Here is a 14,808-nt window from a genome sequence, read left to right as displayed (position 1 = left end):
AATTATAGCTAAGAACGACAATTTTGGGATTCTACAACCATTAGAGGATTAGAATGCCCGAAAAGGTACGAGAGTACATTCAAACCACAGGAAGTGGTGATTTTATTGGGGACGAGGGAACAAGCATCTCGGAGGGTATACATGGGAAAGAGTCAGTTTGTGCTGGACGAGGCGTTAAAATTGGACGAATACTTATTTTTACTTGAGGTAATTCTAATAGGATTCTTCACCCCGTCAAATTATTCATTGCCGACACTTCGATGTTCGAATCCAGCATCGACACGTCCACCATGAATAATTTCACCCGGTGGAGAACCCGAGAAGAATTCCTTAGAATAAGTATTTTACCAACTTTTTTCGCCTCGTCAAGCTGAGATGCCTGCCCTGATAACGGTGCCGAAGTCGAGCATCGAAACGTCCGCCATGGATAATTTTACGCGGAGGAGAACCTGAGAATTCCGTCAAGTGAAAGAAATTACTCGAACGCTTTTTTGTCGCTACGTCAATCTCAAAATATCTGCCCTGATGAAGAGGACGAGTTGAGCATCGAAACGCCTCCCTTAAGGCCGTTTTACACGGTACACCGAATTGCGCAGGTTAGAGCTGCATTAATTTCTAAAATGGTGTGGAATTGCGCGAATGCATGAACGAAATTAGAACAGGGGCTATTTTGCCGTCTCGCATCCACGCATTCTCGCATGTGTTCTAGCAATTCACCGCTTTACACGACGCAATTTTGACTGCGCCTTCACACGTACATCAGACTGTGCAATTCCGTGTGCCGTGTAAAACGGCCTTTATGATATTTTTGACCCGGAAGAGAACCCAAAAATAATTCCTTTAACTAGCTCGCCATGAAGGCCTACGACCTTAGTCATTTTTACGGCGCTGATCTTTCCTGTGCCCCAAGTACCCGTTCTTTCACAGATTCGAAAGAGCAAAGGAGCAGGGAGTTCTGGCGAGAGGTGCGTAAGCGAGGTCAGTTTAGAGAATGAGAAGGAGGCAATGAGATGCGTGATCTACATAATACCGGAAAAGGGGAGCCGTGACATCAGCCATGGAGGTAAGGAAGGTTCGTTGGGAAGTCCGACCACATACGGTACACGGACCGAATCTGCTTTTGTAATGGAGACGACGTGGCCATACAGAGTTGGTGACTGACTTAATGCATCCCAGTCAAGACATCCCATCACATGCAACCAGAAGATGAGAAACCGAATGTTGTGCTTACCTTGAATGAGTCTGACGCGTATCCTGCAGCCATCTTCTTAATTGAAAGAGCCTGGAAGAAAAAAAGCAATGCGTTAATTACAAGGAAAGGCGTGAACAAATTTTCATCACACCGGAACACACTGCATACATTAAAGCCATGGGAACAATAAGCTCTTTTAAAAAATTTTTTTTTTTAAACCAGCCTTTATATTTAGATTACAGGGGATGAGCAACGTTTATATATGACACAAAGCAAAAAAACTCAGTGACCCCGAAAAACCAAAAGTGACGTATTAAAAAAGTCACTATATTTATTAAATTTTCAGTGAATGGTAAGCCCCCTATGTTTCAAAATGCCACCCCTATGCTTTTAAATGCCTACCCCTATGTTAAAAATGCCACGAAACACGAAAATCGACCATTTGGAACTTCTTAGATCAAAAACATGTTTTGGGGGGCTATAGGTTGACTGGGGGGTGGTTAAAGGGGGGTTGGATAGAAAAAGTTATATTTTCATGTATTGTCATCGGAAATTAAGAAGTGTGCAAAATTTCAGCGTTTTTGCTTCACAGGAAGTGAGTCAAATTTCAGTTACAAGATTTGTACCAGACAAACAGACAAACAGACAGGTTGGTGAGTTGATATAAAGACTGTAAAAACAAGTTCAAGTCACACCTGATAAAATTCACAAATGAGCGCTAATAACTACAAAAACTGCTGAGCTTCCAAAACAAAAGAAAATGAATGATTGACAGCGACTTTGAACGTCAAAAGATAAAAAAACAAGCGAGTAATGGTTGTTAAAGAAAATAAAAAAGTTTTCATTGTTAAAACTGATTTGAATACGGTCGATTCTCACTACTCGTTTGTTTAGGCCCATTGGGCGCCTTTCTAAAGTGTGACGCCCAATCTTGTCTTGTTCGTGCTGCAGAATGGAAGCAACCAATAAATTCATATTGAATTATTTCGCTCGTTTGAGGATGGATTGCTTCCTTCAGTCACTGGTTTACACACCTCTCCAGTAAAGACTTCGTATGCATTTGCAATACCCCGTAGTACGTTATTCACAAAGAATTTCCAAATTTACGGAACCTCAAAAATGGTTAAGCATACGAAAGATCTGCAACTAACCGAAGGAAATTTGTTAGACGAGTGACACAGAAAACCACTCACATCCGAAAAATTTACTTACCGTTAATACTCAGTTGACTGTTTAAGCGCCGTTACCCAACAAAATTTGAATTTTCACTCTATACATTCGAATTTTCACTCTATACATACTAATGCAATGATATTTACTCAGGCTTCCTGCTAAGTAGTTCTGGCTTTCGATATCTGCCGAAGTTGCCATCGAATACTCATCTATCCTCGTAACTGGTTGATGCCAGGTGGTCAGGTGACCCACCACCCGCTGTCAACCAGTAGGACGACAAAGTACTCCATAGATACGTCGCTAGACATGAGACACAAAGCGGTCGGAGGTCCGTAAATATTTCTTCCTAACATACACCCCATCCACCATCCCAAATCAAAAAGGCAATAATCAATTAGTTAGGCTATGGTTGAATCGTCACACTTACAGAAATTACCCATTCCTTTCAAAAGACAATACTCCCATATGTCTATCTATATCTTAAGCAACGTCCAATTTGAAGCAAAAAGACAGAAAAAGGAATTCAATGTTAGGAATTATCGCAGGAATGAAAGAGAAAGTTATTACTTGTATAGAGAAGGAAGAACACCAACAATAAGTAGTAAGAGATAACAATGAATTATCACAATTCGTGGAATCACATGTGGCGACTGCATTCCCACGATACGCGAGAGTAAAGATAGGGTTCATACAAGCCACAAGACTTAGCGGAAACCAAGCAGCGTAATCGTATTAACTTCCTCTACCCGCATTCTTATCCATCTTCGAGGAAACGGTAACGCCTCTCGCCCAATGAGCTTTCAATGGGTGTATAAGAAATCGGAAACAACTGAAGGACCCGAATAGAGATACAATCTGATCGGTATCTCTTATGTTACCAAATAAATATCAGAATTGCGATAACCTCGCGTAGCAAGCGCGAAGCATTAAATTTTCAGGAGGGGGAAAGAAACGACGACCTCCAATATTTTCAAGCATTCGCTTAAATGCGAAACATATCTGACCTACAAACTAACTAGATAGGGATTTCTTATTAACTTTCGTTCTTAATAGCTTAATATGAATCATGATCGATTATTTAAGCAAAAAGAAAATTATACATCAATACTCCCGACAGGAGGACACAATCAGCACCACCTACAGACGTACATGTCTGAGGTAATATATTCAGGAGCGCACATAAAGGCGCAAAGCAACTGAAAGCCGAGGCATGTATTGAAACCCTACCCTCCGTAATGCTAAGAAATAGGAAACAGTAAACCATATATTATGTACTTGGAAATAATTTTTCGTTAAAAAACTTACGATCACACTTAATATCGAGTATTCCTGTTACCGGAAATAAAACTGAAGATCGAAATAAACAATATGCATACAAACGCTGTCGTCGTACTCAACCAGCCAGACCAATTAATTCACCAAGTGATCTTGGTTTTTGGCACTTCAATATTTGTCCCATGCGCAGACGCCAATCAGCGCTCTAGTAAATGTATGCTTCATCTAAGGCGTTGGCAAACATTTGGATACGTTTAGCCAATTTTGCATCTTATATGTCATACAGCACTCCTTGCGTTTCACGCCATAAAATAGGATTCAAAACTGAATTCCAGTTCATTGTGAACCGGAAGAAGACGACAACAACTTAAAAACTATAAGGAGAAAACGCAAGATAGGAGCGGGAAAAAGATTGAACATAAAGAGATCAATGCGAAAAGGACGATACAAAAGACGACATCCCTACCCCGTTCTTCTTCCTCAAGGCAAATACATACTCTCCCGAGGGAAATAAAAAGGAATAAATACCCGACACTCGCTTCTCGTGAATATTTCCAAAGCAAAAAAAGGGATAGAGTAACGTATAGAAGGCGGGCGGTGAGGAATCCACGCCGTCCGCAATAAAAACTAACAACGGCCGGAAACACCCGCAGGAATCTGCGAAGGCTACGGTATGCCGCGCGAGGTGCTGAGAAGCACAAGCCAATGAAGCGGGGAAGACGATATGCCGAGGAGGAAGAGGCAAGAACCGGAAGGTAGGACGGGACGAAGGCGGAGGTAGTTGGTGGTTCTTGGGAAGACGCGAGGGGGGGAAGAGAGGACGCAATTGCGAGGTGATTAATCTGCCCGTGGGCAAACGTAATGCCCGTCCCATCTATCTGAAGCTATCGCCGCTGCATCGCCGCCACGGTGGGTTCTGCAACGGCGGAAGGCGGTGGGTTACAACGGGTGGAGAACTGGATCGCGATATTCAAATATGGGTTGACTCCTTCGCCCCCCCCTTTCCCCGCGAACCTCCACACCTTCCTTCCTCAACCCATCAAAAGTTTTTCATCGACCACCCTGCCGGGCGCCCCGCTGTTCTCCTCGCGGGCTTCCTCCTTTCCGAGGGACGGGAAGGCGGAGAGCCCGCCTGCCCCGAGGAGGCGGTCTCAACCCCTCGCCGCCAGGTTCGCGTGCATACTCCACATCGCCTTGCACGCACGGCCCGCCGCTGTGAGGCCCCGCGAGGGCCTCGCCGCTGGGGCCAGATTGCATCTCGAGACTCCTTCGCAGCACTCCCCCCCCGCCCACCGTTTCCCCGACTACGACTTCGCCGCGCAAAACAACGTCGGTCGCGACGTCAGAAATCTACGGCCTCGGGTCGTAAAGAGGTTCTATCGTGACTCCAAACAAATACTTTTCGCATATTTGGCACAAAAACTACTTTCATAGACGACACCGACTGATTTCAAATAGGATTACTCAGAATATTGCTAATTTAATCCTTATATATTTAAACAAATGCTCTCCCAATTTTATGAGCCGACCGATGCTGCTCGGGAGAGTATGTCTATTTGCCTTGAGAAAGAGGCGCGGGGAAGGGATGCAGTCGTATGTATCATCCTTTTCATCTCAATCTCTTCATGTTCAATCGTTTTTCTGCTCTTCCCTATCGTAATGTTTTAGTTTTCAAGTTTTCATTATCTCCTTTCATGTAACCAACATCATTAGTCTTAAATTACAGTAATGATTTGCTTAAGAAATAAAAGTCTAGTACGGTGACGGCCTTACATATTATTATTATATTTACATATCATATCACATTTTCTGATAATTAGCGAAATTCACATAATTTCTAACATCAACGTCATTAAACTTCAACTTGAAATCAACATTTTACTCCTTTTACAACTTAAACCCCTTACACTAGAAAGACGTAAAGCGTACGTGAAATTTATGATGATAAAATGTAATTTCCTGAAATTATAGAAAAGGAAGCTGATTTTTCAGCGTCGAACGTTAAAGCACGGTTAAAATATCATTTATAGAAATTTTAATGAAAATTCTATTTCCCTTAAAAAGGTGGGATTTTATTGAATCGAAGAAACGGGATAACTTTATTTCAAGAAAATTTCAAAACATAATGTTCTATTTGTACACACTCCATTGATCTGAGACCAAAAAATGCTGTTTCTATGCTGAAAATTGCACCTACAGGACCTTATTATTATCCAGGCACTTACGAGGGTATTTAACCATACAAGGAAATGCTACAAAATGATATCATTACAAAGCGTCATGTTGTCAGAAATTAATATTATATTTGTTAAGTCAAAAGGAAAATAAAAAAATTACACTCAAGTTCTACAAAGGACTAATTTCTGATATACTAGCAAAAGTCAACACTGTAACTGTTGTCAAATCACGTTAGCAACTTGAAAATGCTGTAACGGTTTCCTCTAATACCAGTAAAAATAATAAGTTAAGAAATTTCAGGTAACGGGCACGAATATGCTATCCAAAAGAAATACATACATGCATTACACCACCTTTCTCATCAGACCCATCAAAAAACTACTCCGGAAAAAGACTCCGCTAGAGCCTAATTAGCTAACAACGGCAAGCCTTCGGGAGATCGAGGCAAGTACAAGATTTTTCCTTCTCGATAATATCGCACAGTGAGCGCACTTGCGGAAGACTCCGTGCCACCACTAAAATGCCAACAGCATGCGAGTCGGCGGTGTATCCACAAAAAAAGTGCCGTAATTAATTACTGAGTGCCGAAGAAATATGTTTAAAAGTTAGTCGATCATAATTTGAGTTACTACGATAGAGCATTGGATCCGGCCTTCAGCCCGGATGTTCAAATGAAGCTGCCTTTCATTAAGATCAACAACCTATTGTCGGTGGCGAGCTTCTCTCAGCACGACCAATTATATGGACCATTGTAATGTGATCGCCACCATGTCTCCCCCGTCGAACCCTTGGAGGCATGTCTTCCAATCCTTCGTGCCGAAACAGGTTTGCATACTTGCGCTTTCAACGAATATCCCTTCCGCACGGATTTTCTTCTTTTATTTGCGTAGGTATAAATGTACTCACTGCTGAAGAAATGGATATCATCACAAATACTCTCACGGTTTAATATTAAATATTCAATAATTTTTGTCAACATCGTACTAGTTGGAATAAACAAAACTCATACTTTTTATACCTACTTAGCGTCATTGTGCAAAAAGGATTACAGAGCAAACGAGATGTACTTATTTGAAGAAATGGAAATAGTTATTCGCAGGGGCGATTTACGTTGACATAAAACATAAGCTACCTACATAGCAAATGGATTCATCATAGAACATTTCATGAAGTATGAGTAACAATACCTTCTACGGGAAATAACTCGTCAGAATTCATCGGTGGCGCCGGGGTAAGGTCCCCGAGAGCCAACCTAGAAATCGCGGGTACGAATCCCGCCTGGAGGGATTTACCACCATCCAGGGCATGCATGTTACTGTAATACATGCAAATTGTAACAGAGAACTATCTAATCCCAACTTCCCTTGAAATAAAAACAATATTATCACTAAGTTTCCACAGCATAAGGCGTAAGCCCCAGACGGTAGCCATTATTTGAAGATGATAATGGCATCATTTTACTACGTTAACTACTTTAAAATGCGCACAATTTATTTTGTTGGCTGTATTTTAATTTAATAGTTATATTTAGTCCCACAACAACATCAGGGCGGCGCAACACAGGCCTTGAGTAATTTAAGAATAACGGGACTAGACACGGTGATATCTTTAAGGAGTCACCCGCAATGCACAAATTGTGCGAAAAATCTACAGAGAAAAAATCATTCGCCTTGACCAGGATTCGAACCCAGATCCCCCCGATTTCCAGTCCAATGCTTTAGCCAGTTAAGCTACAGAGGCGTCATTCTACCCTGTGGAAATTTGAAGGCTATACTGGACAAGAAGGTATGCTGAGCATATGATGCCACAAGCAGTGCAAATCAATCGTGCGCACAGCGCTACAGCCGGAGAGACCAAAGCCCGAACTTTGTCCACATAGAGGCGGTCGCTCTTGACTAATTTAAGAATCGGAGGATCTGGGTTTGAATCCTGGTCAAGGCGAATGATTTTTTTATCTGTGGATTTTATATCTATTATTAATTTTCACTTTTTATACTTTCGTTATCAATAACAGTGTTCAACACACCCGGCCGATAGATCGGCCCTAGTTATTCTTCGCACATACCCTTCGGTGGTACTTAAAGGGTTAAAAGATTAGAACGTGCAATTCTTTTCATTAAAACACAAGTTTTCACGAACAAATGACGAAAAATAAATAAATTATCTTAAAAGAGAAAATCTCTTGATTGCTACCCATCCCACTCCGCCTCCTCCGAAGGGGCTCGTAAACTAGCGCCTCCCATTGGTCGTACCTACGTTTAAATGACCAAATATCCTAAGCAAAACTATGCACGCGTTCCGAAATTCACTGGCAGTACTGCTACTGCTGCTGCAAAACCCAGACGAAACCTTAAGGAGTAAACGAAGTGGTTTTTGCTTTCTGGGGCAATACGTAAGTGGTAAAACGATACCATTGCAAAGAAAAAATTCAAAGAAAGGTGGTCCAAGGAGCATATCGTTCATGAGCCAAGGAAATTCTACTTTTCCATGGCTCATTCTAACAAGAACGAGTAATAATTCAGCTCCACAAGTGAAAAATACACACTCCTAGCCTCACATGCGTTAAGGTAATAAATTTTGACGGAAAGAATTCAAAGCGACGAGTCTAATAATCGAGTGATGCACCGATATACAGGAGCAAACAACATCTTTGAAAATCGATGGACCATGCCGATACCATTCTGCAGAGAAAAATGTATCACGCCTAAAAAACTCCTCAAAAGATAGCCATGATATGGTTTTCACTGCACGGAATGATAGCTTTCTAAGTCATGGACGTAAAAATCAAACACTGTCTAGAAGATAAAAATAAGTCATTTCCTTTTTTCCAACATACTATTGATACGTATCGATCGACGTTCGATCGATTAATCGATCACGTATATTAGTTTCCGGGAAGTGTACATGATTTTCTATCAACTGTAAGTAAGTGCTACCCAATTCGAAGTGATAAAGCCAAGTTTTCCAACTCTTAAAAAAATGGTATGTTTTCCAAGGCAAGAGTAACATTTTCACCAGGTGCAAAGTTTCCATTACTTTTTAAGTAAGTTTATCATTTACAAAAGTGGATCCTCTTTTGACTCTATAGAACTTTCAAAATAAGATTTTACAAATATGTAATTCACGTATGAACTGATAGATGTATGAATGATTTAGTACAAGATCCATGAGTCTTCTAGGCAAATTTAAGAAAACGCATTAAGGAAATAACACAGAATTGATAAGTTACACATCAAGCCGATACAAATACAGCACACAAAAAAGAATAAGAGATAATTTCTAAATTGGAAGGAGTAGCCCAATGAAATTAACCCCTGCCAAACAGTTTCAAACATGTTAACACGTATCAAAACCTGGCACTGCCATCACATACAATAAGAAAAAAGAGAGGAAAAAATTGGTCAGGTTGCTCAAAATTTTGCTGTCGGAGTCAATGTATGAACTTATAAGAAGTCCCTGTGTCTTAGCTTTAAATGGCTTTCAAGTCTCTTCCAACCCTGCCATGGACCTCACCAAGGCTTCTAATTCTCGCTTAATATATTCACTGACCAGCCTGTCACATTATAGCACGAAAAAGGATATATTTGTCTATATACTTAACTATAAATGATTTTAACAATAAATAATTCGACACTCAAACATCCAAAACAATCATGGACACTCCAAGTGTAGGGTCATAACACACTAACAATGACTCCACTCGATTCATAATAAGGTCTTCCCTATCGCTTTCTATCAATCTTATTTCTTACTTCCCCTCCCTTGCTAACCTAACATTTTCCCCCAAATATGGATTTTAACTTTCCTTCACCACTAAGAAATTACTCCATCCAAAACATTTATACCCTCCACATCTCAACTCTGTACCCGGAAGTATCCTCTCCTCCTCTAACCAGCGTACAAAGTCACTCGTTTCATGCAGTGCTTTGAAATTCATCATCACCGAATAGAACAACGAAGTAGGGTTTTTCACTCCTATAGTGGCTTAGCAAGCAGGTCTCCGCCACATGTGCCATAGTGTGGACTTTTGACGTCAACACCTTGTTTGGTAAAATCTATCCCAAAGTTCACTCAGAGAAAAAGGCTAGGTGGTGCAACTGGCTAACAAACCCTACTGGCAATTAAGAGTTCCGGGTTCAAATCCTGGCTAATTCAAATATTTTTCCATGGTCAACTTCATCCTTTGGTCTTTTTATCATCTCCTCACTTATCATGACCAGCCCTTCCCTTCCTTTCCATCCCATCTACACACTCACATCTTGAATGTCTCCTGTCTTTTCTCATCTTCTTCCCTCAGCATCCATGTTTCTGCACTGTAAATCATCTCCAGATCAGACTTTTCACCAGCCTTTTCTATATACTATAATATAATGATCCTCTCATCTGCTCTTTCATATTCATAAGCCTCCTATGTGAATGAAATCCTCTCCTTGATATCAAGGACTTGATCAAGAAGAAAAAACTTTAAATAGAGCCACAACAGTCCAATTGTACAATGAAGCTAGCTAACAAAGCTGTTATCTGGTTGTATCAGTTCTTTCTTTAGAGAAACATGATACATAGCAGTAACTTTTCATACATATCTTTAGAGTTCAGCCAATTTTTTACAGAGGGATATAAATGAGTAAACCTATATTGGAGATTAGGGCCAACAATGACATAGTCTAACATCCAAATAAGCCACATACAAATACCTAAGGTTTACGAAGGAATAAAATAATTTTAAAACCAATATTCAGGATGATTCAGGTTGAAGGAGTTGATTGCAATGAAGATGAATGGCTAAGACCCAAGTATAAACATAGACAGATGTACAAACTACAATAATTAAATACAATGATCTTTAATAATGGAATTACATCAACATAGAACAACGCCCCACGTTAAACCAATTTTCCAATATAGACCTGAGAGCAATGAATCCAGTCAGAAGCAAATAACTTGACTCGAGCAGGATACAGATATTAAGTTTCCAATGCGAGTTAACATTTTTTTTAACTCTTCACTACTTCTCCGCAAATGGTGATTAAGATGATATTTAGCTTTTTTTAAGTCTTCAATGTTCATCCTTATCATTATTTATGGTTTAATTAAAATTTCTCATGTCCCATCAAAAGAAATTAATTATCTTTCTTAGTACCCAAGGAATTTGCTGAAATATAATGACCTCTTCAATAATATCAGGCACATTCAGTGCATAGTAAAGCCCAATGATCACCATGGTCTAAATAGGTAGAATGCTCTCTTTTTTTATTCCTTTCATACATGATTTGAGGGCAACTTAACTGGACATATCATTAGCTATGATTCTCAGAGGAGGATGAAAACTGTAAAATAAGCGGATGAGAAGAACAGCAAAGAGAGGCCTTCGATGCCACGCATGGAACTGATGAACATAAAAGAGAGAAATTAAGTATGTGTGAGAAATAGGCTGATAACTGAAATCGAATCAAACTAATTCAAGAATTTTTGGCATCATTACGATGATATGATTTGGATAATTACGTAAAGAACTATGATTTTACGTATTCTGATTACTAAATGCAATAACTCATGGTTAAAAAGTTAAGAATAATAAAATACAAGAACCCTACACTCTTTGAAAATTACATTAATTATTATGTAACAGTTCTTTTACCAATACATTTACTGGATAGCTTTTAGTGCTATTATGCTTAGAACGTCTCTTTTTACTGCCAGATGCAGACAATATAATTTTAACAGTTTATACAACTGCAGTAATAATGACTTCACCCACACTGGATCAAATATTGTCCAAAAAGCCCTGATGGCAAGGCTTTGTGGCAAGGCTAAGACCCACAGAGAGGAATGTGTAGAATGTACCAAAGCAAAAAATGTAATTAATAACCTACTTTTTTGCAAAAAATTAACTCTCTGACAATAAGTAGACAACAAAGAACTCTTAAAGCCTAACAAGCCACCATATCAATCAATACTACTGACAGCATTTTTCTAGTTAAGGCCAGTTTATATGAAACAATTTGCAAATCACCTCAGCCTGTCCCACCTTCCATAATGAACTTCTTTCCCTACATTAAGGCCTGTTCCCTTCCATTCTATGAATAAATCCGATACCATTCCTCCTCCTTCCATGCTTTCCTAAAACCCTTTACTACAACGTGATTTGAAGCATCCTCTCCTTTCTTAGTAGTTATTGCTGCATCCCAACTGTCTCATCTTTATCCCCTCTGTAAGTTTCCTCTCCTGAACACTATGATTATCACCTCTTCATTCCTCATTCTCTCCAAAGATCTTTCTTTCTCTTTTCTCCTCCATACCCACGTCTTGAGCTATTTCATCTTCCCCAGTGTCAATTTCTTCACAATAAAACCCCACACTCCAGACTGGTCTTGTCACAAGCCTTATCCTTCCAACTGAATATGACATTCCTCGCATCACTTGGCCCCTATTCATACACTCCTCCTTGTTTTTTTCAAATAAATAGCTCTATAAGATAGCAAAAATTAATTCCAGCTGCAGCACTTAAGGTATCATCAGGATGATTTGGAAAACATCCACCTCTTGAATGATAAGCATTATGGATTACAGCCACACAGAGATTTCAGTTTCATGGCTAAAGGCAAATTAAAAATTTTTGGACACAACACACACATAAAAATTTTTGGACACAACACACACATAAAAATTTTTGGACACATAATTTTAATGTTTAAGTATTATTTAATATTTAATTACTTTGATATTTAAGTAATATTTGAGCATTAGTAATTACACAGAGATGTAATTTTTTTAAATAATAAATAAACCGATATTCTGAGAGGTATACTAGGAATATGAAATGATAGCATTATTTAATCAAAATCCTATTCTATGGCTTATAAATAAGGTTATTTAGTACAAAATTTAATGCATTGGCCCCAACACCTACAACAGCAAAGATAAGATAAATAGAGTGGATATCAACACCTTCACACCCCCAGCCCAACAAATATGGAAATAAAATAAGCTAAAAATTTTACTATGGATCCTAATTACATGTTAATTAACAAGATAAAATTAGTATAAAATTGGCACATGTTTTTAAAAGGAAAAAATCCCTCTCATTAGAGGAAAAATTATCCACATCAACAGACTACAGGATGAACCAACAAGTAACTTGTATCACCACAAGGTAAGACTCAGAAATCAAGAGCACAAGCACATTTCACAAGTGGGAAAAGTAATTATATAAGGAATGTACTTAGCATAATCCATGAGAGAAGAATTTTTTAGCCACAAACAAGAGATTAACCCATAAGCGTTCTTGTTTGTGGCCTTAAGCTAGCCAAAAACACTACAAGCATACCAGTACGCAGAATGCATAGTGATATCCATCAGTTGATCTTACAGCTATCTTACAAGTTTTTTTGTAAGTTTTTGGCCAGATAGTGTACCTAATAGCAGCTGCCATCTGGTGGCTATTTAGAAAAAATTTTCCATTGTAAATAGCCTTAGAAATACTTTTCTTACTATTAGATTACCTGAAAATGGATTGATTTAAATCAGACGGTCGATTTAAATCTCAAGGGATGGATGCGAATGAGTTAAATTCATTGAGAGGGGATTGTGTCACTAACACTTTTTCCACAGATGACATCTACTTCACATTCAAATGCAAAACATGTCTACTGTCCTTATTTAAGCCGAGATAACTGAGTTGAAGAGTTGTATCTTGGAAACCACTGGATAATAAAATCAGTGGTAAGAAAATGAACTTGAAATGAAAGGAAAGTAATTGCTACATTTCCTCAATATCACTACATTGCATTTACTCTTATGTCAAAACATGCAGAGGTTCTTGAAAAAAAAGCGTTCAAAGAGGCATTAAAGTTTTCTGAGCACCAAACTGTACCATTTTTCATACTAAGCCCAAAAAAAAATTATATGTAATGATGAGTTTCTCATGATACCAATGAAACATATTAATAAATTTCCTTTCATTTCCAGTTTATTTCAAACAAGTAGTTACCGATGTACAACACTTCAAACTCTTTCTGTGGGGACAGCTTTTCCACACTAAGTTTACACGTATCTATACGCACACACAAATTACTTCCAAAATAAGAAGTGATAAATTTGAATTAATTCTACTCCAGCACTGCTCATCCGACAAAAATAGAAAGAGGTATGTTCCTAAGAGTAAGTACCCACGGCATTCATAGCTCGACATCAGTATGTTTGAGGGGCCTTGGAGTTGGACACTTGAGTGCAACCTAAACTATAACTAACCAAACTCTAAACAAACTCAATAGATACTGCAGGTACTCACGAGGTGCATTAATTTGTGTTCATTGCATACTTGCTTATGATGCCTTTAATGCATTCAGTAGATTATGCTATTGCTGAAAATTCATTCCTAGTGTTCTTCACAAAAGAGCAAAAAATGAACATTTCAAATTTGTACAGAAAAATTTGGAAGTAGTAACAGAATGTGTTAACACGTTGCGTACCGGGGTAAGCTAATGTTTAGCATATAACTTTACCCGATCAAACGTTATGATGCATCAATTCATTATTAATAACGAACAACAACTGAGAACATACTTGACGCGCCTAAATGACGAGAATCTTCGTCATCCATCCGGAATGCTTGGGAAAAAAATGACGAGAATTCTCACCGTCCGTACGCAACGTACAAGGTCTGTTCAAAAAGTACCCGGAATTTTCGTTTTTTTTTTTCAAAAAAATATTTATTTATTCGTCTACATCAATGTGGTCCCCTTCAAAGTAGTCCCCCCCAGATATAATACACTTATGCCAGCGATTTTTCCAATCTTCGAAGCACTTTTGATATTCACTTTTTGGTATGTCCTTGAGCACTCTCAGCGATTCGGCCTTTATTTCTTCAATCGAGGAAAAACGCCGACCTTTCATGGGTCTCTTCAGCTTTGGGAACAGGAAAAAGTCACACGGAGCCATATCTGGTGAATATGGATGTTGGGGCATGACTACGGTATTGTTTTTGGCCA

The 14,808-nt window shown here is 38.9% G+C and overlaps 1 protein-coding gene across 4 annotated transcripts in view; it reads right to left on the bottom strand.

Annotated features, from left to right (window-relative positions):
- The window catches only part of LOC124165865 (myocyte-specific enhancer factor 2), a 261,927-nt gene that overhangs the window by 240,412 nt on the left and 6,707 nt on the right, over window positions 1-14,808 (bottom strand). For all 4 annotated transcript variants that reach the window (XM_046543395.1, XM_046543393.1, XM_046543400.1 and 1 more), the window contains exon 3: window positions 1,232-1,282. The gene's annotated coding sequence lies outside the window, so the exon portion shown is untranslated. The remainder of the gene's footprint in view (window positions 1-1,231; window positions 1,283-14,808) is intronic.

This window comes from Ischnura elegans, chromosome 9 (assembly GCF_921293095.1).
Source record: "Ischnura elegans chromosome 9, ioIscEleg1.1, whole genome shotgun sequence".
NCBI classification, from domain to species: Eukaryota; Metazoa; Arthropoda; class Insecta; order Odonata; family Coenagrionidae; genus Ischnura; species Ischnura elegans.
The sequence above is the reverse complement of the archived record's forward strand: the minus strand, read 5'-3'. Positions and strand labels throughout refer to the sequence as shown.